The following is a 27,473-nucleotide window of genomic DNA, read 5'->3' as shown; positions in this document are numbered from 1 at the left end:
AGAGAGAGGAAACAACACACTACACTGGTAAAGACGCCCACTGACAGAGCAGATGGATGGTGGAGGTCAATCTACCAGTGAGTGGAAGCTGCAGACAGGCTGATATAGTTACTCTGCTAATTGAAGAGTTAAAATTAGATAGAAGAGATTATACTTATAATGTAATTACACATTAATAAAGGGAATAAATTAATCAAGAATCTATAACAACTAGGGGCAGAGGATGTAGTTCAGTCAGAGTGCTTGCTGAAAATGCACAAAGCCCTGGGAACCAGGACTGTTGTCACACAGATGCCACCCCAGGCTCAGAAGGTAGAAACAAGCAGAGAGAGGATCAACTACATTCCAAGCACAGTTTGGAATACTTAACAACCTATCTTTAAAAAAATAATAATAAGACATCTATAACAAATATAGGCATACGTGCATAGAACACCGATGCTCCCAATTTCACCAAACAAACATGAATGAGCACAAAAGACTATATTGACCCTGATATAACAGTGGATAACTTCAATAGCCCACTCTCGTCTTTATCATATTCTTATTTATCATTTGCGGGGGGCGTGAGTATGTGTGGAGGTCAGAGGACAGCATGAGGGAGTCAGTTCTCCCCTTCCTCATATGGGTTCCAGAAGTTAAATTCAGGCTATCAGGCTTGCTGACAATGACAAGCACCTTTGCTTGCTGAGCCATCTCCTCGGCTCCACTCTCATCTTCAGATAAGTCACCGAAAGTAAAGCAGCAAAGAGACGTCAGAACTAAACTACACTGCAGGTGCAAACAGATGGACCCACAGACTATCAGACCCAACAGAAATGGAATCCACATTCCTCTGAGCAGCACATGGCACATTCCCTTGAGGCCTGCATCCTAGGCCTCGAACAATTCTAACGAACAAAAAAGAAAAGTGATAACTTCTTATATTCTGTTAGATCATAATGAAATAAAAAACCGATAAAAACATTAACTATAGAAAGGACACAAATATTTAGAGACTGAAGAATACACTCTTGAATGACTACAGGTCACTGAGAAATGAGGAAAGAAATAATTCTTGAGGTGGGACTAGAGAAATGCTCAATCAGGAAGTGCCTGCCACATAAACATGAGGACCCAAGTTCAGATCCCTAGAACCCATGTAAAGAGGTCAGTGAGTACCTGTAATCCCAGTGTTAGGGGCAGAGAAAGATGGATTCCTGGAGCACATGGGCCAGCCAGTCAAAACTGAATCAGTGAGCTCCAGGTGAGCTCCATGTTTGAGGTCAGACCCTATCTCAAAATAAAGCAGAAAGACACCTGACATTGGCCTCCAATCTCTCCACACACACACACACACACACACACACACACACACACACACACATAAAAACAAAAACACAACTTGCAGAGCCTTTGGGACACAACTAAGACTGAGAAGACATGAAATTATAAAGCTTCTGAACAGCAAAGGAAATAAACACTCTACTGAGACAGCTTACAGTATGGGGAAAATGTTTGCTAACTACATATTGTACATGGAATTATTATATGGAATACATAATGAACTACCAAAATTATACACCAAGCCGGGCGGTGGTGGCGCACGCCTTTAATCCCAGCACTTGGGAGGCAGAGGCAGGCGGATCTCTTTGAATTCGAGACCAGCCTGGTCTACAGAGCTAGTTCCAGGACAGGCTCCAAAGCCACAGAGGAACCCTGTCTCGAAAAACCAAAAAATAAAAAAATAAATAAATATTATAAACCAAAAAATTATTCAATCAGTTAATAAGAACAGCCAGTTCTCAAAAGAATGACTACAAAATACCTGAAAAAGTGTTCAATGTCCTTAGTCACCAGAGCAATGGAAATCAAACTGCTTTGAGATCCCCTTCCTCCGCCAGAAGAATGGCTGTCACATACAAATGACAGTAATAGCTGGCAACAAAGTGGGAAAAGAAGAACCCTTATTCGTTGCTGGTAGAAATGTAAACTGGTTTAGCAATTATGGAGATCAGTGTAGAAGTGCCCCCCAAAATACTAAAGCTAGAACTACCATATGACCCAGCTATACCACTCCTGGGTTAACTCCCCAGAAACCCCTATATCCTGCCACAGAGATACTCGCAGCACACCCATGTTTCCTGCTGCTCCGTTCTCAATAGCCAGGAAATGGAAGCAATCTAGATGTCTATCAACACACGACTGCATAAAGAAAATGTTACACATATGCACAATGGAGCTTTTATTCTGCCATAAAGAAAAATGAAATTACATCCTTTGCTACAACGGATGCGATTGGAGATCATTATGTTAAACAAAATTGGTGAGGCTCAGAAAGACACCCTATTTTCTCTCCCCTGCAGTCCAGAGGTGTGTGTGTGTGTGTGTGTGTGTGTGTGTGTCTCAGAAAGACACCCTATTTTCTCTCCCCTGCAGTCCAGGGGTGTGTGTGTGTGTGTGTGTGTGTGTGTGTGTGTGTGTGTGTGTGTGTGGTGAGGCTCAGAAAGACACCCTATTTTCTCTCCCCTGCAGTCCAGGGGTGTGTGTGTGTGTGTGTGTGTGTGTGTGTGGTGAGGCTCAGAAAGACACCCTATTTTCTCTCCCCTGCAATCCAGGTGTGTGTGTGTGTGTGTGTGTGTGTGTGTGTGTGTGTGCGAGAGAGAGAGAGAGAGAGAGAGAGAGAGAGAGAGAGAGAGAGAGAGAGAGAGAAGAAGAAGCAGACAGGGAACTGTGAGGAGAGAGGAAGAAGAAACAATGGGAGAGTAACAAAATACTTGTGGTGGAAAGCAAGAGGACTGGACTGAGGAAGGAAGGCGATCTGCTGGAGGGAGCCCGGGGTGGGGAGAGCAAACAGAGCGCAGTGACAAACGGGGATGAACGACCATAATGAAATCCATTACACTGTATGCCAGCCTTAAAAATTAAAAGTAAAGTCTTCAATTTAAAAAGAAACGCCAAAAATCAAAGTTACCAACATTCCCCCTTATGATCTGCAATCTGATTGGCTGACAGGCAAGGTAGATATGATTTATGATTCAGATCACTAGTCATGAAGACTGTACTTAATCTAATTTTCCTCCCCCCAGAAACTTTTATTCCTTGTTAAAGCCTGAATATATATTCATCTTCCCTCCAAAGGCTATCTAGTTTTCTTTCTAGAAACACAAAGTACACTTTAATGTCCATGATTTACTTTGACATCTTCTCTGATTAATTCTGCAGCTACATCAGAAAGCTGAATACTGATTTGGTTTCTTTATCAACACTAACATTGGCAGATCCTTGTAAAGCCAGTGCAGGTAAAGCATCTCCATTTGAGCAGACTTATTATGAATATGTTTTGTCAGCTACACCAAAACCATCATCACTCATTCATTCACTCCACAAGTATTTACTGAGCTAATAGAACTTCAACATCACTCTATTAGGAGTGGCAGGAACTATTCGGCAGCAACCCTCAGCAAAGACAACAGAACAGCACTAACTACACGACCTAACACAGTACTGTGCAAACAGCAGAGGACCAAGATCAGAACAATCTAGGTTCCAGTGAATCATTAGAGTCACATGGCCTCAGGTGAGTCACCTGACATATTAGTGCTACATTATAAGAATATTCTGCCTTTGCTCTGCAACGTCAGAGTTGCCTTCAGGAAGACATAGGATACTGTAAGATTATATAAAATAAGTCAGAATATAAGCAGATGATCACAAAAGGAAAAACACTGAGTGGCCAATCTGCATATAAAGTGAGCCAACTTCATGAGAGATTAGGGAAAACTGTGGCATATCAGATTGCCACTCAGACCCGGCAGCGTAAGCATTGTGAGAAGGCAGTGGAACACCGCAGACACTCGCTCATGGGGCATCGTGAGGGCAGAGCTAACTGATGATGCTGAAGACACTACACTCTGCAACTATTCCAGTGCATGCACGCACACTGGGGAAATTCTCACATCTATGGAAACGGCTACGCAATGTTCACTGAAGCACACACACAGCAAGAAAACAGTTCTTTGGTTAATGCGGTCGTAGTCATGCAGGAAACTGCCAGTCAGGGCCAGAAGACATCATTAAGGACATGAAATGAAAGCCAGGGGGTGGTGGTGCATGCCTTTAATCCCAGCACTCGGGAGGCAGAGGCAGGCGGATCTCTGTGAGTTCGAGGCCAGCCTGGTCTACAAGAGCTAGTTCCAGGACAGGCTCCAAAGCTACAGAGAAACCCTGTCTCGAAAAACAAAAACAAAACAAAAAAAGGACATGAAATGAAAGACCTGAATTGATTTGAGAAAATGGCATAGTTACACACACAATTTAGGGGAAAGGGAAAGCCCACTGAAAGCTAGCAGGGGAGGCTGGCATTTGCTGTGGTTCTTGGTACTGTTACTGCTGAATAAGATCAGGAGTTTGCAATAAACGTCTGTGGAGCCAAGACCAACAAGATCTTTCATTATCTCACTCAAGAGCACAGAGGGAGACAGGTGGGTGTGCAGCACACTCAGGTGGCTCTACAATAGCAGATCCAAGCATAGTTGTCTGCTTAAGCTCAAAATGGCAAATATACATAAAGTAGCTTCCAGGGGAAATGAGCAAAATACTTCACTCAGAAAATAGCTGAAGGACCTAGCAAACCTCAAGCTCAACAAGTCAACTTCATGACCAATTTCAGTGGTTTTGGCTAAGCCAATGCATGATGAGGGCACACTTTTTAAAACTCAGCATTGAACCAGCTGAGTATGGTGGCACATGTCTGCAATACTAGCACTTGGGAGACTGAGGCAGGAGAATTGATCGCTGTAAGTTTCAGGCCAGCCTGGGCTCTAAGAATAAAGACCCTGGCTCAAAAACCAAAACAAATGAGAAAACAACAAAACTGAACATCAAACTCAGCCCCAGCTGCATGGCACTGAGTAAATAAACCACTGGGCCTGAAAAGAGGCTCACAAGCCAGAGAGCTTAGTTGTGGAATAGACAGGGCCTGGAAACTCCAGCAAGGGACCCAAAGAAGGCATTGGGGTCTGAGCAGAAGTAACACCTTCCTCAGCCACGAAGTGATGCCTTCTTGGACTGGGAAGATGCATCAATGATCAATGCTACCAAGAATGGCAGGTCACCAAGAGACCCTCCACTCAGCCCTCCACTCCAGCCCAAACTTCACGGCAATGCTCCCAATGTTGCCTCCAGCAAGACTCGTTAGCTTTCTCACTGGTGGATCAGACCTCTCTCTCTCTCTCTCTCTCTCTCTCTCTCGCTCGCTCGCTCGCTCGCTCGCTCACACACACACACACACACACACACACACACACACACCCTTCCAGCAAGACTAGGAACCCTGGGATCTGACTCCTGCTCAGCACCCAACAGTGTTTGCTCCTGGTAGATCCATGCTACCCAATAACTGACACGGGTTTTGGCTTTAGCACACACATACTGCTAAGGTGAAGACAAAAGATAAGGTGTCCAAGCACCACTAAAAGTGTCCAAGGAGCCTGATACCTTATTCTGTCAATAGTTCCACCCCCTACCCCACCCACCACCCCAGCAGGTCCTCTGTGTTCTGAAATTCTGGCATTCACTATCTGAGCCTTACACAATTTAAAATAAAAACTTTCTTTCTGGCTGCTTTTCATAATAATTTGCCACAATTCTTTTAAATTAAAAAAAAAGTTTTATCCATCCTCCTGATGAAATTTGAGAAGTGGCACAAATATCAGCCATGATTACAGGGTGGAATCAGAAGATCTCTACAGATCACAGATTATATTTCATTTTGTTTCAGGTTTATTTTCTATTCTCCCACCCAAGACAGGGTTTCTTTGTGTAGTCTTGACTGTCCTGGAACTAGCTCTGTAGACCAGGCTGACCTGGAACTCACAGAGATCCGCCTGCCCCTGCCTTCTGAGTCCTGGGATTAGAAGCATGCATCACCACTGCCCAGCTTTCCCCACCCCCCAACATTTTTAAGATTGTTACATTTAATAAATAAGTGAGTATTGAATACATAGGTTGTCATGAACATGATGGGCAGACAAAGAAAGGACACAGACACCAACATCCACCTTAGCAAACTCACAGGATTTGCACACACTCACAAAGCCCCATGTTAGAAACACAAGGTTTAAAACACAAAAGAAACACAGAAGGGCATTGTCTTCCAGGTGCCTGAGATCTTGTGAGAAACACAAGTAAAAGAGGATAGTGAGTATTCTGGTTGGTGCTATGGCTAATGTGGACACTGGAAACAACAGGACTATGGGAGACGACGAAAACCAAGAGCCAAGTCATAACTAAATGGGAGAGGACAGAGACACTAAGGAACCAGTCACACTGCCAGGACTGGTAACTTACTATTAATACAAATAAGCAAATTCTCAAAGTTCTTTGGCCTTCAGGAGACCGCAGCAGAGATTCCATCTCTCCATGCTCCTGTATTTAGTCACGTGGTGCCACCCTAAGATGCACTGGATACAAAGCTTAGTACATTCATCACTTGGCACCAAGCGATATCCAGAGCATAAGCATGGGAAAACTCAGACAATTAGCTCTGCCTATCACTTACAGATGAATAAACTCAACTCAGCACAGAATAAGGACCTGAGCCCTACAGCCTCCAGAGTGCCTTCTGTGTCACTGCTCCAGAGGTGACCCTCTACTCCACACTCATATCATGTCTGCCACTCTCTTAGCCAGGAGAGCACTGCCTATGGGAATTCTGATTCCCGGCATGTCAACTGCCTCTGTGGGGATCACAGTAAAAATTTCCCAAGATCACTTGGAAGGGAACTCACGCTGAGCCTCCAGTTACCTCCTACACCAGACCGCTCTGAAGTTTTAAACATCAACTACCAAACTGATATGAGAAAACTACTGAAAATTATGAGACAGGTGTGATGCACGTCTCTAGGTTCAGCACTTGGGAGGCGAAGGCAGGGAGATCACAAGTCGGAGGCCAGCCCGGGCTACATCCCAAGCCCTTGTATCAGGAAACCATTAACTGTTTTAAAGCACAGCTCAGATACACAAATGCTTATGAGGATGAGGGGTTGGAGGCATACCGCATTGGCATGAGCGGGCCACACAGAGGCTCTGAATGTTAGCCACACCTGTCACAGGCAACTGAGCTGACAGAGAGGTCTCCAGGCACCAGACCATTGCTCTAGCAACAGATGATTCATTAACAAAAGTAGGGCAAAGAGATCTTCAAGTTGCCTCTGAGATCACTGCTGAGAGAAGAGCTGCACTCTTCCTTCAAAGAGAAGGGGCTGCTGGGGAAAGGGGTACATATTTCCAGGAGGACAGACAGGAAGTAAGGACATTCGCAGAAGACGAGAAGGGAGAATGAATGCACACTGGGAGTGGGGATCTAACCACTTTCTACATTTGCTGACGCTTCCTCACACTAGCAGCCCCACTTCTAAGGAAGCAGGAGTCAGATGGCCATTTCCCCAGGGACAACACTGAAGGCACAGCGTGACTGCCACCAGGCTCTCCAGCACCTGCTGCCGGTTTACCTCTCAGTTTGCATGATGTATCACTGCTCTGGCCTGCATGCATGCCTGTTGATGTATGATGTATGATGATGTTCATGTATGATGAAAAAGGACGGCTTAATGTCTGCTGTGGTCTAAGATGCTCTTTATTCTCTGTAACTCAAAGGTTTTCCTATTTTATAGTCTACAAGCTACTGAAGTTAGCAAAGTATCTCCACTCCCACCAAAAAGAAGACTCGTGAAGGAGTGATCTGAGACAGGCATCCAGTGTCCAAAAGCGTTCTCTACTAAAAGAGAGCACATGGGCACCAGGTCACATTTCAGAAGACAAGTGGGAGGGCCGATGGCCTTGGCTACTTGCAAATCCTCTGTGTAAGCCTCATCTCCCCCCACACTTTCTCCAGATGGCTACCAAACAGAGTTTAAAGTAACCTGAGACTAGTAGCTACTTCAGGAGCATTTGAAGGCCGCAGCTGCCTGGCAGAAGCACCTGGTAGATAAGAGAGGCACAACATATTCCTCACATAATACATAAATGTCTTCCAAAAATACACAGTGGAGTAAAACAGTTGTTTTGAACTACCTTAGCAGGTTTAGGACATCAAATTTAAAACTGACTACCTCAAAAACAATAAAAAAAAAACACAAAACAAAGCAAAGAACAATAAAAGACAAAAATGGAATCAAACGAAGCAAAGGTAACACGCATGGCGCAAAGACAGCATTTCTGTTTCAGGCTTGACTCCATGATAAAGAACAGCAAATGTTCATAAGCAGGTTTCCTCTGTGGGTGAATCTCCAGTCAGTTACAGCCAGCTCAGAGAGAGCCATCAGGCAAACTACCCATTAGCTGTCACTTTAGAATGACTTCAGAAAGCCAGCCCCAGAGCTCCGCTGATATCTTTTCAACAACCTCTTAATCTTGTTTATAACACCTGTGTTAAGGCAGCCCGACATCAATTCTACTCACTTGTCTCAGACAGAAACTCGAGGGTTCCAGTAAACATCCAACACCAAAGGCATGCTATCTCAAATGGCCTGAAAACAGAGAAGCTAGCCACCTCTTTAACAAAGCGGTGTGGCGCACACCTTTAATCCCAAGACAGAGGTAGGCTGATCTCTGTCAGTTCAAGGCCAGCCTGGTCAATGAGAGCTAGGTCAAAGACAGTTAGGGCTGTACACAGAGAAACCTGTCTTGAAAAACAAAACAAACAAATAAAAAACAATACACTGTAAGCCACGCTAAGCCATAAATTTCACAAAAGCAAAAACAAACAAACAAACAAAAAAAAACCCAGCAGCACAAAGATCCCAGAATTGTGGGGTCCAAAGAACCCAGAAAATTCTTCCTCAGCTTTTTTACCACATGACCACTCAAACTGCAGTCACCACTAACTGCAAGCTGCTCTGGGTCAGAAATGGGTCACTTTTCTTTCTGATCCCAAAAGCCTTTTGGAGAAGAAATATTCCTGGAGGTAATATTCCCAAATGAAGAAGTGGGTCTGTAGGAGACACCTCAGCAAACTCCCAAAGCCAGAGCTGGAAGATGCTGGCGATGGATTCGATCAGGTCAAGCAGGCAAAGCCTGATGGCACCGTGACACAGCGCGTGACAGAGCCGGCTCGCCCCACCTGTTTCTGTGCTCACTGTACATCTGTTCCTGGAACTCCTTACAGCAATGACTTAGACATGGGCATCCTAAGCCTGTCTGAAACACAAAACACCCAAGAAATTGATGCTAAACTAGTCTATGAATAGGAGACACAAAAGGAGGAGAGAACGGACTTTGGTGACCTTGGACAAATCACAAACATTAGAAAAAAGTCCCCTTAGTGTTTTGAGATATTATGTGGAAAAGCCAAACCCCCAAAAAGTACTCAACAAATATCAAACACACAAACACACTACATGTGTATATTATATACATATAGTGTGTGTATATGTGTGCATATATAAACTTAACTGAAATAGATATTCTCGAGTCAATCAACACAAAATAAAAACCAATCCTGTTGTTTTGTGCAGTCTCATTTCTAGCCTATAAGGCTGGGTGCAGAGAAAACAGCAATTATGGCCCACAGTGGACTTACAGTAAATCTCTGGCAAATAAATGAATCAATCGATCTCTTGCTTTAGGGTCAGAGGCAGCCCCAGTCTTTAAGAGAAATGTCAATCAACTCGGGTTACTAGAGGAATGAAATTGGGCTTTTGTGGAGACCATCTGCTATTATTTAAGGCAAGTTTCCTATGAGTAAGGCCAAGATCAGTCACAAACACAGCTTAATCTACACTTCATCAAGAAAGAAAAAGCAAGGGGCTGGGAGTTAGCTCAACAGTAAAGGGCCTACCTAGTATACGTGAGGCCTGACTTCAACCCCCAACATTAAATAAATAAGTGAAACAAACATTTAAGAACAAAAACAAAGGCTGGAGAGATAACTCAGTGGATAGAGGACCTGAGTTCAAACAGCATTCACATAAAAAGGCAGCTACGGTCACATGTGTATGTTAGCACCAATGTTGTGGGGGATGGACACAGGACGATCATTAGGGTTTGCTGGCCACCTGCCTAGCTCCATATTCAGTGGGAGACACCGTCTCAAAGGTGTAAAAGGGAGTGACTGGACAGGATACCCAATGTCTTTCTCTGGCCTCTACATGGGCACACATAACTATACACACGTCCCCTCACACCTATAATCCCAGCAGTAAGGAGACCGAGGCAGGAGAACTGGAAAAATGGTAGGCCACGATGAGAAAGATGCATAAGAGACACCCCAATTTAGTCACTAATTCTGGATAGCCACTTCATTCACCCACCCTCCCACCCCTTACCCCAGCCTTTAGTCAAGGGCATCCACTGAGCAGTTAATCCTATGACCGGCTCTGATCTGGCCACAGTCCTTGAGGGATTCAAGGCACTGTGAAGGGCATTTATACAAAAACAGGCGATTCCTCTGCAAAAAATGAAACCTGTGCCAGAAAGGAAGTGAGTACAAGGCCAAGCAGTGGGCCTGTGTCTCTCCATTCTATACAAGTCTTCATTGTAAGCTGCCTTTATTCATGGGAACCTTCTTCTAGGAAGAATTCGACCATCTACTCACTAGGTGTCTCATGCAGAAGGTCTGTGGGCCTCCCTTCCTCATCTGCAAATAGAGAGGAGCCGGCATGCACCCACCAAACAGCCCAGAGCCTGGCTCTCGGGGGGCCTCAACATCAAGTCACAGGCCTCTGTTTGGTTTTGGGCTGGTGACATCTGTGCTGCTCTTTCAGCTGCTTGTCATCATCCCTGTAAGTGACCCTCTTCTACCATAAACACAAAGGCAAGCTGCCAAGTGAAGGGCAAGCTGCCACTGCTGCAGAGGTGAGACCTCAGGCCCAGCTGCATGTCCGCTGGCTGCCTTACCCAGCTCAAGGTCACACTCCTGAGAAGAATCACATTCACCGCACTCAGCCATCACTAAGTTCACGTGGGGAGAAGGGCCTCTGCTCCACACAAGGTGAAGCAAGGGGGAAAAATTGCCTTTTTAATTAAAATAAGACTTCCTCAACCTTCTGCTGACAATCACTGCTACAACACAAAGCCCAGTGCTAGGCAGCGAACCAGTCTCCGCACTGCTGGAAGGGGTGGCTCCAAGCCCTCGGAGGAGGGAGGGGGAAATTACTAATTTAAACAAAATGTTTAATCTTCTAATTATGGGGCAGGCTCCAAGAGGATGGAAAGTGATTTGCAATCTTCATTATGGAATCCCCACGCGACCATGGCACAAGTCATGTCAGCCAGAGGCAGATGCCATCTCTCCTTCCCCTCTGAGCCTTCTGTGTCCTTGCCAGATCTGAGAGGATGGAAGAAATCTAACAGAAGAAAAACGTAGGTGAACCATGAATTGTGGCTCTCCCGTTCATTATGGTGGGGGAGGCAGAGAGGCCCGGTGAGAAGCTGGCAAGGTAAGACCCGGAACTTCATTCACCAGGCAAGCCGAGCAGCCTGAGGCCCTCTCAAACTCCGCTGCCTTGTGGAGCTGCCCGCCTCAGGTGGTGCTGAAGCTGTTCTCGCTTCTCCTCATCAGGATTGAGAAGCATGGAGAATCGGGGTGATGCCCCTGCAACAGCACCTCTGGTCAGAAGGAAATCTGCTCCTCTGCAGATAGGCTTACATCCTCGCTAATTTGCGTTATCTCTGCCCATTCAGATCGCTGTGCTAACTCAGGGGGAAAAGTCCCTGCCAAGCAACCCTGACAAGTCTGATGGTGGAGTTCCCACAGGGAACAGCGAAGGCAGCAGAGGCAGGCAATTATTCCCTTTCGTTAGGAACGGGTCCTTTTAAGTTGTTTTTTTTTTTTTTTTTTGTAAATTTTGAAAACAAATAGTAGCCATGTGCGGACACTGCTCACTGCAGTCACTTATACAGCCGGCAGAAACTGAAATGTTCCCCCTAAGCCAGCTGCAAATGATGTGCTGGGAGTCCTAGAAATGGCCGTGCCCCTAATTACCCGCTGCAGCGTGAAAGCGGGCTTGGAGGGGATGACAGCAGATCTGGGCAGATCAGCAGCGACATTTAATCAGCGGCCCCAGCCATCTGCAGCTGTTCTGCAGGAGCGCAGGGTTCACAGTTCCAATGCTTCCCGCAAAGCACAGGTGCTGTGGGTCAGCTGGACGGTCCTAGGGCGCGCCAGGAATGCTTTCTTCATTCTCTCAGGCCAAGGGATGCCTCAATAAAAGGCCCTCTGCCCAGACTCTCGGTGCCAACCTTGGCACTGGGAGAGAGCTGCTTCTTGATTAGGTCACCACACAGACGAAATGTGCCGGAAACAACAGAGGCAGGAAAGCAACTGTCCAAGAAGAACGCAGCATCAGCTGTGGCCTCACTGCGAAGCTGGATTCTGTACTCCATCGACAGCCATGCTGGCCAGACTGACCCTCCATGGCCTTGTGACCAAACCAGACTATGTCGCTCCTCAGCTCAAGAGCCCTAATGACTTCCCAATCCACTGAGAAGAAAATCACAGCGTTGGGTTTCTCTCCTCCTCCAGGCTGACCTCAGTCCTCATCTCACGCACCAAATGAGACGGGCCTGCTCCCTCCTTGGGGCCTCTGTGTCGGTTGCTCCCTCAGCCTACACAGCTACTCATGCAATTCTCCATGGGGTTAGTTCTCAACTGAAATGCCATCTCCTCAAGAGGCCTCTAGAACCTTCTCAAGTAAATAACAGTCACTGCTACAGTTACACTGGTCATGTTTTCTCTTTACAACACATCTGGATCGTCTTCCTTCCAGTACATCTGTTTGCATTCTCTTACTTACTTCTACTTCGCGTCTGTCTCGCCTCCCTGGATGAAAGCACTGCACAGGCAGGGGCTTTGACCAGCGTCTAGTGTAATACTTTACATGTAGTTGGCATTTAATAAATGTGTAGAACAATTAAAGAACAAAGGCTCAATATGGACCACTAATCCACATAAAATTTACTAACCCCTGAAAATCTGGATTGGCTCACAGCCTGACTCTAAGCATATGCCAAGGTGCCCTGGAAACAACAGTAAACAACACCCTCTCTCTTTGCCAAGCCCTAGTCAGTGACTAGGAAACAATAACAAAGGAAGACACAATCAAGATGGAGATCTTGCAAACTGCCTAAGAACTAGAAGAACTGCAGGCTTCCTGTGGGATTTACCCAAACCAGTCTCTCACAGAAGGTGGGCTGGACATGGTGACCACCAATGGGCTACGGTCAAAACATGAATCTTGAAGATCCAGACAGAAAAGAATATAACATCTGAGGTGCCCAAGTCCATTCATACATAGGTCTTGATGCTGAGAGACAAACAGCGCATGTGCAGACCACGTCTGAAAAAGATGTTATGTGTACACAGGAGTATAAAGGGGAGCGGGAGGGATGCCAGAGAACCACAAGTATAAGAAAGGCACAAACAGGCCAGAAACAGGCATTCTGGGGCTCTGACTTCTGCTTCGATCCAGGTGGCACGGGGTCCTGGGTGTGTGAAGCTGGATGTATACACTGACTGAAAGGCAGCTAGGGCTAGAGCAATGGCTCAGAGGTTAAGAGCACCACGGAGGACCTGGGTTCAGTCCCCGCAGTCACACAGAGCTCAAAACTATCCACAACTCCAATTCTAGAGGATCTGATGCCCTCTGCTGACCTCCAGCAACACCAGACACACATGTAGTGTACAGACATAGGTGTATACAAAACACTCATAATAACTTTAAAGAAAAGATAACCACAACAGTTGGAGAACTAAATGAATACAACTCCTCCAAAAAGGCAAGACGCAGTCAGAGAAAGCCCTATTGATCAGACTTTCTCTAGTGCCCAAGATGTCAGTGGTGGGCAAAAAGAAAATGCCCTAAAGAAACAAAAGCTAGTTATGAATAATTTCTAGAATCTTACAGACCCCAATGTCTTATAGAAGAGTTCTACCAAGAATAATAAACTTCACCTAACAACCACAGTTTTCTGTGACATCATTAAAAGAAAGCAGGAAAAGGCCTCAGAGGTTAGATAGAAATCTATTTTATACACTAACACTAAGGAATGACAGCAGGCTCAAGGAGAAGAGTGAACAACTATGAAAAGTGGGCGCAAGATCCCAAACCCCCTCCATGCCACCATGCAGCAGTCAAAGCTCTGCACAGGCCAAGAGAAAACCTGCATGCACAGTTAGCATTCACACAAAACGATGGCCCTGAGTGCACAGTGCAGCCTACTGGAAAAGGCGAGAACATATATGCTTGTGTTTAGAAAGATCTCTATTAAAATGATGGAAAAGGACAGGAGGCATGATCATGGACAAAGCTCTGCTCCGACCCCATCCTGTCAGCCAGTAGTTGGGTCCTGAGGCAAGGTACTTTCCAACCAGGGCTCCAGCCTCCTCACATGTAAGAAGAGAGGACGGGAAGAGAGCCTATGGGCTCCTCCTTGCTCAGCATTCCCATCTCACTTAAGGCCTCTGAAACCTAGAGAACCTGCAGCACATTCTCCAAAGACAGCAGGCAAGTGGGAGTCAGGACAATTCAATACAACTTGCCCCACCTTCTAAACCCTATTACGGGCTTCTTTCAGCAGCCACCCAACCAATCAATAGTAATGTTGTTTCTTGCCCTCTTTTATCGCTGAATCCAGTATTCTGCTGGATCCTTGGTAGGTTTATTTTCCCCTGACCAACAGTCGCACCCTGTTTCAGCTAACTGAGCCATTATGTGACCTCAAAATGCTCAAAAGTTTCTTTCATCATTAATCTGAAATTCCACTGAAGCTCCATCTGCAGAGAAACTAGTAAACCCAGAGCTGCAAAGAAGCAGAGCAGCTGGTACATCCCAGAGCACTTCCAACAGTGCATCCTACATCCCAGAGCACTTCCAACAGTGCATCCTACATCCCAGAGCACTTCCAACAGTGCATCCTACATCCCAGAGCACTTCCAATGGTACATCCTACATCCCAGAGCACTTCCAATGGTACATCCTACATCCCAGAGCACTTCCAACGGTACATCCTACATCCCAGAGCACTTCCAACGGTACATCCTACATCCCAGAGCACTTCCAATGGTACATCCTACATCCCAGAGCACTTCCAATGGTACATCCTACATCCCAGAGCACTTCCAACGGTACATCCTACATCCCAGAGCACTTCCAACAGTGCATCCTACATCCCAGAACACTTCCAACAGTGCATCCTACCTCCCAGAGCACTTCCAATGGTACATCCTACATCCCAGAGCACTTCCAATGGTACATCCTACATCCCAGAGCACTTCCAATGGTACATCCTACATCCCAGAGCACTTCCAACAGTACATCCTACATCCTAGAGCACTTCCAATGGTACATCCTACATCCCAGAGCACTTCCAACGATACATCCTACATCCCAGAACACTTCCAATGGCACATCCTACATCCTAGAGCACTTCCAACGGTAAATGCCAGAGAACTGATATGAAGGGATGGTTAGTTTAAGTGGAATGAAAATCCCCACTGGAAAGAACTCCAATCACCTCTCAATTCTGGGCGTCAGCACAATAAGCATGTGAGTGACATCCTGCAACTTATTCGATAATCAATCCTACTTACTCTTAGAATGCAAGGTGCTTTGCTCAGTTTCAGGTCCTTCTTGGGGCAGCTAGTGACTCTGTACATTGTAAGGCTAAAGAGAAGTCCATGTCCTTACACAAGGCTAAAATACTTTGCTGGGTATGGCAGCAACACCTGTAATCCTAGCATATGGGAGGCTGAAGCAGGAGGATCATGAGTCTCCAGCCAACTTGAGGTACATAGCCAGATTCTGTCTAAAAAACAAAAAAATAAAAAACAAGAGTTTGAGGTGATGGGTTGATTAGTAAAGTGCTTGCCACAAAAACTTAAATGCCTGAGTTCCAGGCACAGCGGCCCATTCCTACAATGTCAACACTAGGGGGATAGACACTGTTAGATTCCTGGAGCTCACTGCTCAGCCAATTGGCCATATCAGCAAGCTTCAATTGAGACCTTATCTCAAAAAGTAAGAAAGTGACTGAAGAAAACACTCAACACTGACTCCTGTGCTCCCCAACACTGACTCCTGTGCTCCCCAACACTGACTCCTGTGCTCCCCAACAATGACTCCTGTGCTCCCAACACTGACTCCTGTGCTCCCCAACACTGACTCCTGTGCTCCCCAACACTGACTCCTGTGCTCCCCAACACTGACTCCTGTGCTCCCCAACACTGACTCCTGGGCTCCCCAACACTGACTCCTGTGCTCCCCAACACTGACTCCTGTGCTCCCCCAACACTGACTCCTGTGCTCCCCAAGCACTGACTCCTGTGCTCCCCCAACACTGACTCCTGTGCTCCCCCAGCACTGACTCCTGTGCTCCCCAACACTGACTCCTGTGCTCCCCAACACTGACTCTGTGCTCCCCCAACACTGACTCTGTGCTCCCCCAACACTGACTCCTGTGCTCCCAACACTGACTCCTGTGCTTCAACACACATGTAGGTATGCATGTGCACACACACCACACACATACACAAAAGCACAAGCACCTACACCCAGCCATACACAAACTAAAAAACAAAAATGAAAGTCTCCCTAGCCTATTCACTAGCCTTAGGACAAGGTTAACCAGTTTTATTTGTCAAGCTGCAAGGATGCTGAGATCCTAAGGTTTATACCTTCTGAGGAGGAAGTCTGAAACTCTGGAAAAGAAAATGGCTCTTAACAATTCAGATGAAAAGACTACAGAGCCAATGGCTGATTCGGGAGGAGGCAAAAGAAGTCTCAGACTCCAGGCTCCATCTAATTCCAGTTGGAGACAGCTGCAAACTCAGAGCAAAACCACCCACTTGGCTCAGGACTACCGCGGAGGGGGGAAGGGCGATTTGTAAGTGAGATTCCTCTACCTGCTAAGCAGAAACTGTGGTTTCTCAGTGTCTTGAAGGAGACCTGGGGAACAAATGGCCATGCTGGAGGCATAATTCTTGCTATCAGTGACTTCTAACTGTGGCAGAATAGGACTGTGCTCTAGTCTACTGAGAATATGCTACACTGTGGTATGTGTGGGTGACAAACTGCTCTCATTTCGCTTTATTTAATTCTAAACCTTAATCTCCAAGGGACCAAAGATCTTGGGAACACTGAGGCAGCTCTGCAAAATTCAAGACAAACTTTTGTTTTCCCGTAGCATGTTTGTTTGGAATATCAATAATAAAAATCAACAGCTACCATTTGCTGGGAACTATACCGCCCCCACTGCCTCATTTAATCCTGTATTTTACAAAATATATAGATGATAGCCAGGCATGGTAGCACATGCCTTTAATCCCAGCACTCAGTAAGCAGAGGCACGGGATCTCTGACTTCTAGGCCAGCCTGATCTACACAGGAAGTCCCAAACCAGTCAGGGCTAGTGGTGAGACCTGGGATTTAAATATATCTATAATGGTAGCATGAGACTATTTCTAAAGATGGTGAGCTAGAGACAGATACTGTTAGATGATCTCCATTTGAAAGATAAAAACCAAGGCTTACAGGTTAATTAACTGGCCCAAGGTCACACAGCTAGCACTTAGCAGGACTGGGGTTCAAATGCAGCCATCTGACCCACAGTCTGCATTCATCTGCCATGCGAAACATTAAAGGTACTTCTCAGGCTTCAAATGCTTTCCTCCCACAGTGCTGACAAGCTATTCTGAACCATCGCATTCTCTGATGCAGTCATTTTTATAAAGGAAAACTTCTCTATTGTGTTCAACCTTATACATTCACTCCTCCAACTGAAACAGTGACACCTATGAGCTCAGAGAGACACTGTGCTCCCCAATTTCACCCCCAAAATTAAGGAGGCTGTTCAATATGACCTACCTCAACAGGTCTTTCCAAAGTAGGGGGGCCTAGGTCCATCACTATATGACCTCTACGTCTAGAGAAGAGCATTCTCCATCAGCACACAAAGGAAATGGACCCTCAGCTACCATGACAACAGCACCATGTGACCAAAGCAAGCCTGCCTAGGAAGTCACCTGTGTGGCAGAGCTGTACAAGGCTACGGCTAGGAGGTGGTAGTTGGAACAGGAAGGCTAGAAAGAAGGCTCTCAAAGACACAGCCCTCCTCCTCTGGGAAGCCTTCTCCTTCCCACAGCGGAACTGTTTGGACACCTGTGTGACAGACAGCACTGACACTCAACTCCCGTTAGAGCACAAACTCCTCGGGCTGTCACTGTGACAGGGCCTCTTCCTACCCGGACTGGGAGTCAGTCGCTCACACGAGCTTCTGCCTTATTGGCTACTGAAGGGAGTTGGCTCACAAGCTTGCATGGTCCAAGGGGAAAGAATCTTTCATCTCCCAGCCCTTTCATCTTTGAGAAAGAGCCCCAAGGCTTCTTTCAAGTCAGCTGAACAGTTGGCAGCCCTGACTAAAATGCAAAGTTGGGCATGGGAGGGCAGAGGAGGAAGCAGAGAATTGTGTGATAGCCGAACATCTGGCCAGAGCTCAGCAGACACAAGAAATGTCAATCAGGACTCCTGGGCTGACAGGTAGCTACATCAAGGAGCTGAAGGGGAGGAATGGATAAGTTCTTCTGAAAGGACAGGAGCAGGGCTGCAGTCACACTCCAGTAAAAATCAAGTTAGAACAGTGAGACCCAAGAAATGGCTGGCAGAAAAGGGCACATGCATTCTTCAACAATGTGGCTCTCGGGGCAGTGATGGTGCACCCCTTTATTCCCAGCACCAGGAGGCAGAGGCAGGTGAATCTCTGAGTTTGAGGCCAGCCTGGTCTACAGAGCGAGTTCCAGGACAGCCAGGGCTACACAAAGAAACCCAAATTAATTAATTAAAATAAAACCAGTACTCTTCAAACTCTGACACAGAAACCTAAGAAATTATGACAATTAAATGAAACGCAGGAGCCTACATAGAATACTAGACTAAAAAATGGAACATCAGTGGGAGCTGGCAGCACCTGAATTAAGTCTGACATTTCAGTTACTAGTGTACACACACACACTTTTTTTTTTAATTTTTAAGAGGTAAATTAGGGACTGGAGAGATGGGTCAGTGGTTAAGAAGACTGCTGTTCTTCAGGCGGATCTAATTCCCAAAACCCACATGGAGGCTCACAACTGTCTATAATTCGAGTCCTAAGGATTCTGATGTCCTCTTCTTGCCACCAGGGGCACTGCATCTGCAGGCTGCACAGACATACATGAAGGGAAAACAGTCATACACAAAATAACTAATTAAAAATAAAACTATTCAGAAGGTGAAGTAGCAAGTATGCATCAAAGGTGAAAACAAGGGCACACATGCCAGCCAGCAAGCAGGCAGTAGAGCCTGAGCTTCCAACAGGAGGCAAGTCCGCAATGCACTTAAAGGCGGTGCTGGGTCCTTGGGTCCGGGATGGTGAATCTCCACTGACAACTTGACTAGTCCCTAGGGAGGGGTGAGAAAGATGGACTGCCATTTGCTCTTCCAGAGGACTGAGGTTCAGTTTCCAGCACCCACTTGGCAGTTTAGAGCCACCTCTAAGTCCAGATTCCAGGCAATCTAATGCCTTCTTCAGGTCTCTGAGATCATAAAATATACATACATGCACACAAAACACTCATACATGTAAAATACAAATAAATAAATCTTTAGACACAACACGGAAACCCACCTCCAGGTGTGTGTCTATGAGGGAGTTTCCCAAAACTCAAGTTTTAACCTGGAGGGAAGCTGTAACCAGAATATGAGCAGGACCACTCCCTGGCTGGGGTCCAGAACTGGGTGAAAAAAAAAAATTCAAGCTAAGCACCAGCATTCATCTCTCCACTTCCTGACTGCGGTGCAATGTGACCAGCTACCTCAGACCTCACATTCCTGCTGCCATGCCTTCCCCACAATGGAATGACAGGGGATCCCCAGCTGGTACTGCTGTTTGAAAAGGTTAGGAAATCTTTAGAAGGAAGAGCCTTGCTGGAGGAAGTACATCACTGAGGATGGACATTGAGGGCTTATAGCCTGACCTCACTTCCTGTTCGATTTCTCTGCTTCCTGACTGCCAGAGAGTCTCAGGCACCTCCTGCCATTCCTCCCTCCCCACCATGAAGGACTCCATCCCTCTGGAACTGTGAACCCAAACAAGCCATTTCTTCCCTAAGTTGCTTTTAGTCAGGGTATCCAATCACAGCAGCAGAAACACAACTAATACAGATTATATCCCTAAAACTGAGAGCTAGAACAAGCCTTTCCACCATGAGCTGCTTCTTGCCAGGGATTTGATCTCAGCAATAAGAGCACTAATACGTATTCCATTCCTGAACAACCATCACTTGACACTGAGGATGGGCAAGACATGCTGCTAGATGCTGGCTCCGTCCCCTGAGCTTACAGAGGCACAAGACCATACTGTATAACCTGGGAGAAGAACGAGCTGGGGGAAAGACAGATGAGGATGTTATGGTGGGAAGAAATGAACTTAAGGGAGGGAACATCAAGAGATAAAATAAATGGGAACATCAATGAAACTAGCTCTTTACCTGTTATTTATAGGCACCTTGCTAACAAAATAAACTTGGGAAAGCATGAAGCTGTCATGCAAAAAGCAGCCTCTTTCAGTATGATCAGAATACATTCTCAGGGTTAGAACATAAGATGAGGCTGCCACAAAAATGAAGGATGCATTTTGAACACAAGTGTTCAGGCTGCCGATAATGTATCTTACATGTACAACAACAACAACCAACCAAAAGGGCTCAACCACAAACTCCAATTCCTATCTTAAAGGGAAAAAGCAGGTAGCAAGAAGTACAAATGATAAACATGCACAAGAAAAATCTCCTTATTCACGTAACCTTAAACAAGCACTTTAGGTGCCACTAGATAAACGGCAGGAATGTAAACAGCGACAAGCAGCACTATCAAGACTGCAGGGGAACTTCGGAGCCCAGTGCTGCACGAGGGAGCGGCTCCACATGAGCACTGGTGAGTGCTGGGTACCATCTCTGCAGCTGACAGGACCCCACTGTCTCTGGCCACTCCCCAACTCCCTGAACATCCAGTGCACAAGTTTGCTCCTAACAGTTTGCAACTGACTCTTCCCACCTTCTTCTGTCACCCACAGAACTCCTCCACCAAGGATGGGATTCCAATACTGCCCTTTTATTTTTTCAATGACCACACCCTTCGATCCTGCCTGGCCCTGAGTTTATCAGAGTATTCCCTGCACTTTGGTCCTGGGATACTTATATTCACACAGTGACGTGTTTAAATGCACACTTCACTTCTCACATCATTAATTCTTCAAGGCCCAGGATCAGGACTCAGTGATTTTAACACATGCAACCCTTAGCTCAGGAATAGCATAAAGTAATTATGAATGACAAGTGGGAAGGGGGATATGCCACACGAATAAAGAAGCTCCTTACAATATTGCCTCCATGAACAAACACCTGGATGCTACCTAAATATCCAATTGTGGAGAAATAACTGAGGGGAAAATGGACTATTACTCAAACAAAAACCCACATATGTTAAAGAGTAATATAAAAGATATGTAGAAAATACATGCTTAATTTAAAAAGGAACATGAAACAGTACATGCACAATAGTTACAGTCACGCAAAAGACGTAGGACTGTGAAAACAAAAAAAAATACTGGGTTAGGGTAATAGTTTTTCTCTCCTCAAATTTTTTCATACTGACAGTTTATTATCATTAAAATCTATTTCAAAAGTAAGAAATTGGAGAGGAGAAAATTAGAGATTTCTAAAAACCCTTCCAATCCAAGAAAATGGTGCTATTACCCACCTATGACAGGAGGACTGGTATCTGCAATGTCACCCAAGCCTAGGGTCCCTGACCCCAATCTGCCTCAAAGAGAATCCTCTGGTGGTGCAAAGCCAGCCGTTCCCACCAAGCCAATCTGAACTAAATGTGAATTCTTTATTGCAAAACTTCAGAGGAAGAACTTTTTTCCAGACATCTGTGGAATGAGTATTAATGAGAGTGCCCTGGAGTTCAGATCTGCGCCTATGTGGCAGAAACTTCTCAGCCGAGCAACTGCTGGGCACACTTCTTGATGAGATGTCTAAGCCTGAAGGCATCAAAAAAGTACATTTCCATATTGGGAACATAACTGGTTTCCTCCTTAAGACTTTTTCCACCACCTCCTGTCCACATTGTAATTCTCCTGTCTTCTCAAATGAATTGTTAACATCTGTCAAGGATATAAGGCATACACCGAGGCGCTCTCCTGCCTATTACAAGAAGAACCAATCTCAGCAGAAAATTGCAATCTTCCCACTGACTTGCCCCAAATATGAAATTTAATAAGCATGCAAAAAAATGTTAAAGTTTTAATAAACATTTCCTGTCACAGTAGGGTACTTTTTCCTGCTCACCTAAGACCCTGAGTTTTAGGGATGGAAAGAACCAGAAGTTGTACAACCTGACCTCCTCATCTGACAACCGACAAGAGAATCAATGCAAAGAGGGAAAGCGGCCTGTCCTGAGCCACCCAGACAAGTGCAGACAAAGGCTGGATTAAAACCCCAAACTCCCAGGTCTCCAGCCCCAACTCTTTTTGCTACACCAGGCTTTTTTATCTACTCTCTGGAGCCCTTGGCCTAAATAATTAGTATCACAGCATTTTAAAGCTACTAGGGACCTCACGAAGAGTCACACTTAATCCCCTCATTACATATCTAAGGAAACTGAGGCCCAGAGAGATTAAGTGATTTGCTCTCAATTTTGAGTGGCAGGGAAGAAGCAGAGTTTAAGCTGAGAACTCTGCAAACCAGTGCCCATGAGAACCATGAGCTGGCTTGATGGGAAAAGTTTAAAAGGAGTGCAGAACTCTAGACTGGGGGCCTGCATGCACAGTCCCTGACCACAGCTTTAACATCACCTGGTATCTGACTAGAATGCTTAGAACCTCAAGTCTCAGGACACTGAGTCAAACTCTTGAGCTGGGAACATTCCAATCAGACAATTTCACTCCCTTCTGTTCCCACGCAGGAGCTCAGTGCACAGGTGAAGTCAGCTTTGACAATGCTGACTATGAGCAACAGTTGTAAGACTTCAACTCTAAAGTTTTTAAGTCTAAAACCAAATGGAAACCGTGCTAGGGCATTCCTGTTGCTTCCCGGCGATTTGAGGTTAACAGCCAGGGTGTCTGCCTCCCTAGCTTCAGTCTCCCTTCCCGTGAAGTAGTCCCAGCATCTATATCTGGAGGTGTGCTGAGGATTAGACCTGACAGTTGACCTGGAAGCACTTTAGTTCTGCCTCTGGCACCCGGCAGACAGACAGACAGACCAGCAGAGCAGTCAGGAGCTCCAGCTACGAAACAGAACCGCTTGTGTATTCTCTGGCTTGGTACCTTCAGTCAGGTCTCAGTTTCCTCCACTATAAAATGGGGATTAAAACAGTTCCATGTGCCGGGCATGATCATACAAGTCTTTAATCATAGCACTCTGGAAGCAAAGGCAGGCAGCAGGTACATCTTTCTAAGTTTGAGGGCAGCTTGGCCTACAACTCAGCCAAGGTTACATAGTGAGACCCTGTGGGGGAAAGGGAGGTTTCCTACCAGGCTAGAGATACAGTTCAGTTGGTAGAGTGCTTGCCAAGCATTGTTTGGTTCTGTCCACAGCATACCATAAACCAGGTGTGGTGGTGCACACCTGTAATCCCAGCATTTGGGAGGTGGACAGAAGGGTCAGCAATTCAAGGTCATCTTTGACTACGACTACATGATGGACAGCTTGGTCTACTTAAGACCCTGACAAAAAAAAAAAAAAGGGAAGGAAAAAGAGAGAAAATTCCTCATAGGGCTGTTATGTGGATTTGGTGAGGATGCAGGTAAATAATTATTTTGTGTCAGGACATCACCATCCTCAAAGCACTTTCACTTCCATAAGCTCATCTGGTCATCGAGATTCCCACAGGATACCCACCGGATCCCTTTCCCATCGGATCTTGATGCTGGTCTTGGTGGTCGTAAAGGAGGAAGAGCAGACGGAAGCTGGCCTCATGGCAATAGAGCATTGGGTCAGATTCATACGTGCCTTGGCTCTTGTAAAACGGGATAGCCTGAGAATTACATATGCCTCTGGGCAGTTGTAGCATTGAACTTGGGTGGCTCTAATGATTTATTTTTTTAGAGTCATGTAACCAGTGAAGGGGCAGGCCATCATTTATGATCTCATCTACAGTTTGTTGGGGAAAAAAACAAGAGGACTTCCCTGGAAGCAAGCAAAAACTTTTACTAAAGTTTTCTGATTTAGCCAGGTTCTGCCAGCAGTCATGGCGCACACTGAGACAGTAAAGGCCACAAAGAGAGACCCTGTCTTAAAAAAACAAAAGATGTGAAATGCTTTGGGATTTAACATGTAACTGGTTCAATAAAGACTTTTGAAAAGTTAAAAAAAAAAAAAAAAGATTCCCACAGGAGGTTGGGTGTATTTGACTCTAGGCACCACCGTCTTTTCAGATAGGAATGGAGGTAGACCCTGGTGAAAGAAACAGAGCTGCAAATACAAGACCAAGATTCTGGTAACAGGTCAGTCACTGCTTTGGCCTGGCAGTCACCATCTTGGCCAATGACTTCAGCTAAGTCTTGCTGTCAGAGGCCGCTAGTTTGTTTCCCGACTGCCCTGACTCAAAATAATCACACAGAATCTATATTATTTGCAATATTGTTTAGCCAGTAGCTTAAGCATTTTTTTAGCTAGCTATTACATCCTAAACTAACTCATCTCCATTAATCTGTGTATCGTCACATGGCTGTGGCTTACCAGCAAGGTTCTGGTGTATATATCTCCTGCAGGCAGCTACAGGCTTTTCATTGGCTCCGCCTACTCTCTCTATATATATCTTTTCCAACCTGGCTATATTCTGTTAAACCATTGGTGGAAAGCAGCTTCTTTATTAACCAATGGCAATAAAACATATTCACAGCATACATCAACTCCCACATCAAAGTCTATCAGATCAGTGTTCTTGTTCAAAACAACTGGGTTGAATGAAGATATCTGCATCACCTCCCAAAACACAAAGGCCTTCTCCTGGCCCACAGAAGTCCTACAAAGGCTGTCATCTGCCTACCTCTCCAGTTTCATCACCTCCTGGTGTCCTGTCCACTCACCAAGTTCTAGCTACATGGCTCTTCTCTCTGCTCACCTAATGGTCCTGGAGCCTGTGCTCATAGCTGCGGCTCCTGCCTTCAACATTCTGCCTTGTCAAGACTGGCTCCTTCTCAGCCTTCAGAACACTTAAGCTGGTTTGCTGGACTCCCTGCCTGACCACTCAGTCTACAGAGGCCCTGAAACAAGTTATTTATGGCAGTGCTGTCCAAGAGAAATAGGAGGAAAGTCACCAAAAAAAAAACTTTACATGTAAGTTTAAATTTTGAAGTAGGCACAAAATTGAAGTTTAATAACCTATTTTCCTTAATCCAATCTATCAAATGTAATCTACATAAGAATTAAGATACTTCATTTTCATTTGTCCACAACAAAGCTTTGAAACCCAGTGAGTACCTTGCACATAGGAAAGAGCTTGATGCAGGTGGGCCACACTTTCCGTGTCCAGTTGTCATGTGCCTAGCTGTCCCCAAACCATGCTCACACTTCCCCTGCAGATTCTGCTCTTCTCCCTTCACAACACATGCAGCAAGCTGGGTTTCCTGTTTACCTACTCAATTATTCTCTGCTGAGTCCTCCACCATGTTTGCATTTCATACGAAAGTAAAAGCCTTGTCTCGTTCGTCACATCATATGCTCAGTGGACTAAGTACCTTGCATACAGTAGGTGTTCAATAGTATCTGTAGCCAAAGAATGGACCTTTTCTGGCAGAACTGCTCCAGATCTGAGTCAATGGACTGGATTAGCCAACCCCTAACTCCCAAATAAGCACTCATCAGTAACTTGCCTACTACTGTTCTTGTTCCATCATCAATTACACAGTCTTTTTTGGGGGGATGGGGGAGAGCAGGATTTACAAGACAGGGTTTCTCTGTGCAGCCCTGGCTATCCTGGAACTCACTCTTGGACCAGCCTGGCCTCAAACTCAAGAGATCCACCAGCCTTCCTAGTGCTGGGATTAAAGGTGTGTGCTGGGATTAAATGCGTGCACTGGGATTAAAGGCATGCACCACCACCACCATGCTACAATGTCTTAAAGAGACACACACATCTTAAAAGGCTCACATCTCCTGGTTACTTACAAATTCCTTCTCATTATGTCTGGAGTCTCCATCTCTGGGGTCAATCTTTTATATATGGGCTAAGGGATATTTATGGATTCCTTTACTCTGCAACAAACACTGGTCTAACAATTTAACAGTTTCCCAACAGACCATGAGGTAGGTACCATAAAGTATTTTGTTTCAACGTTACAACAATCAGTTAGCAAGAAAAAAGAGATTGCAAGCAACCAGGGGCTCTAAATTCAAGCCTTATTTTGGGGGGAGTGGAGTCACTCACTATGTAGCCCTGGCTGGCCTGGAACTCACTGTGATCCCACTGAGGCACTGAGATTAAAGGCTTGCAGCAGCCAGCTCAGGTTCAGCTTCTCATTGCCTACTATTGACTGCAGAGCTATTGCTAGTAGCTACACTTCTAAAAATCAACACAAACCGGTATGGTTGGCTTAAATTATATTTTATTTCACCCATTACCCAAAATAGGATCATTCAATCAATATAACCAACGACCAAGGCTCAAGTAATCAATATAAAAACACTACCTTTTTCGCCCAGCAGTGCTGTCACACGCCTTTAATCCCAGCACTTGGGAGGCAGAGGCTAGAGGATCTCTGTGAGTTCGAAACCAGCCTAGTCTACAAAATGAGTTTCAGTACAGCTAGGAGTGTTTACGACTGTTACACAGAAAAACCCTATCTCAAAAAAATAAAAAATAAAAATAAATAAAATAAAAATACTACCCTTTTCAAACTGTCTTTAAAATCCAGTGTGATTTACTTACAGAACTTCCTAACTCAGACTAATTACAGTTCACGGGTTCTAACACGATTGAGACCAGTGAACCAGGCTGGACACAGGGAGCCTCATCAGGCAGCCAAAAGAGGGCAGGAACTTTGGGCTGGGAGCCTGGACACTTGAGCTTCAATTAATCGTGCTTGTAATTGTTGAGCGACCTCAGGCAAGACCTTTCTTCCCTCTGGCACACCCACTGACCACGAGTACCCTGAGCAAGGAGGTCAAGAAGTCTCTTGCCAACCCATCCATGCTCCATTTTCCAAACATCTTAACCATTGCGGGAACATGGGCACTGGTTTCTGCGCTTTCAAATGACCTTTCACACATACCCATTTTATAGATTTAAATAAATAAACAAACTGAGGCTTAGCGACGGGGGAAAGACTGTACCCAAAGCCACACCAGCAGCTGGTAGAGAAACTGAGGCTCAACCCCGAGGGGGGGGGGGGGGAAGTGCTCTTCCCTACTGCCTCAAGCCCTATGAATCGGTAGAAACGAGACCAAAGATGAGCGG

At 45.6% G+C, this 27,473-nt stretch overlaps 1 protein-coding gene and 1 non-coding gene across 2 annotated transcripts in view; one reads left to right on the top strand and one right to left on the bottom strand.

The window, feature by feature from the left end:
* Positions 1-27,473, bottom strand: part of Ctnnbl1 (catenin beta like 1) — a 166,068-nt gene that overhangs the window by 138,249 nt on the left and 346 nt on the right. The gene's annotated exons all lie outside the window — the stretch shown is intronic.
* On the top strand, positions 23,909-24,025 carry LOC142845299 (small nucleolar RNA SNORA61). Its single transcript, XR_012909859.1, has one exon. It is a non-coding gene; the product is annotated as a small nucleolar RNA SNORA61 (small nucleolar RNA).

The sequence above is a fragment of the Microtus pennsylvanicus genome, chromosome 2 (genome assembly GCF_037038515.1).
Source record: "Microtus pennsylvanicus isolate mMicPen1 chromosome 2, mMicPen1.hap1, whole genome shotgun sequence".
Taxonomy (NCBI): Eukaryota; Metazoa; Chordata; class Mammalia; order Rodentia; family Cricetidae; genus Microtus; species Microtus pennsylvanicus.
The sequence above is the reverse complement of the archived record's forward strand: the minus strand, read 5'-3'. Positions and strand labels throughout refer to the sequence as shown.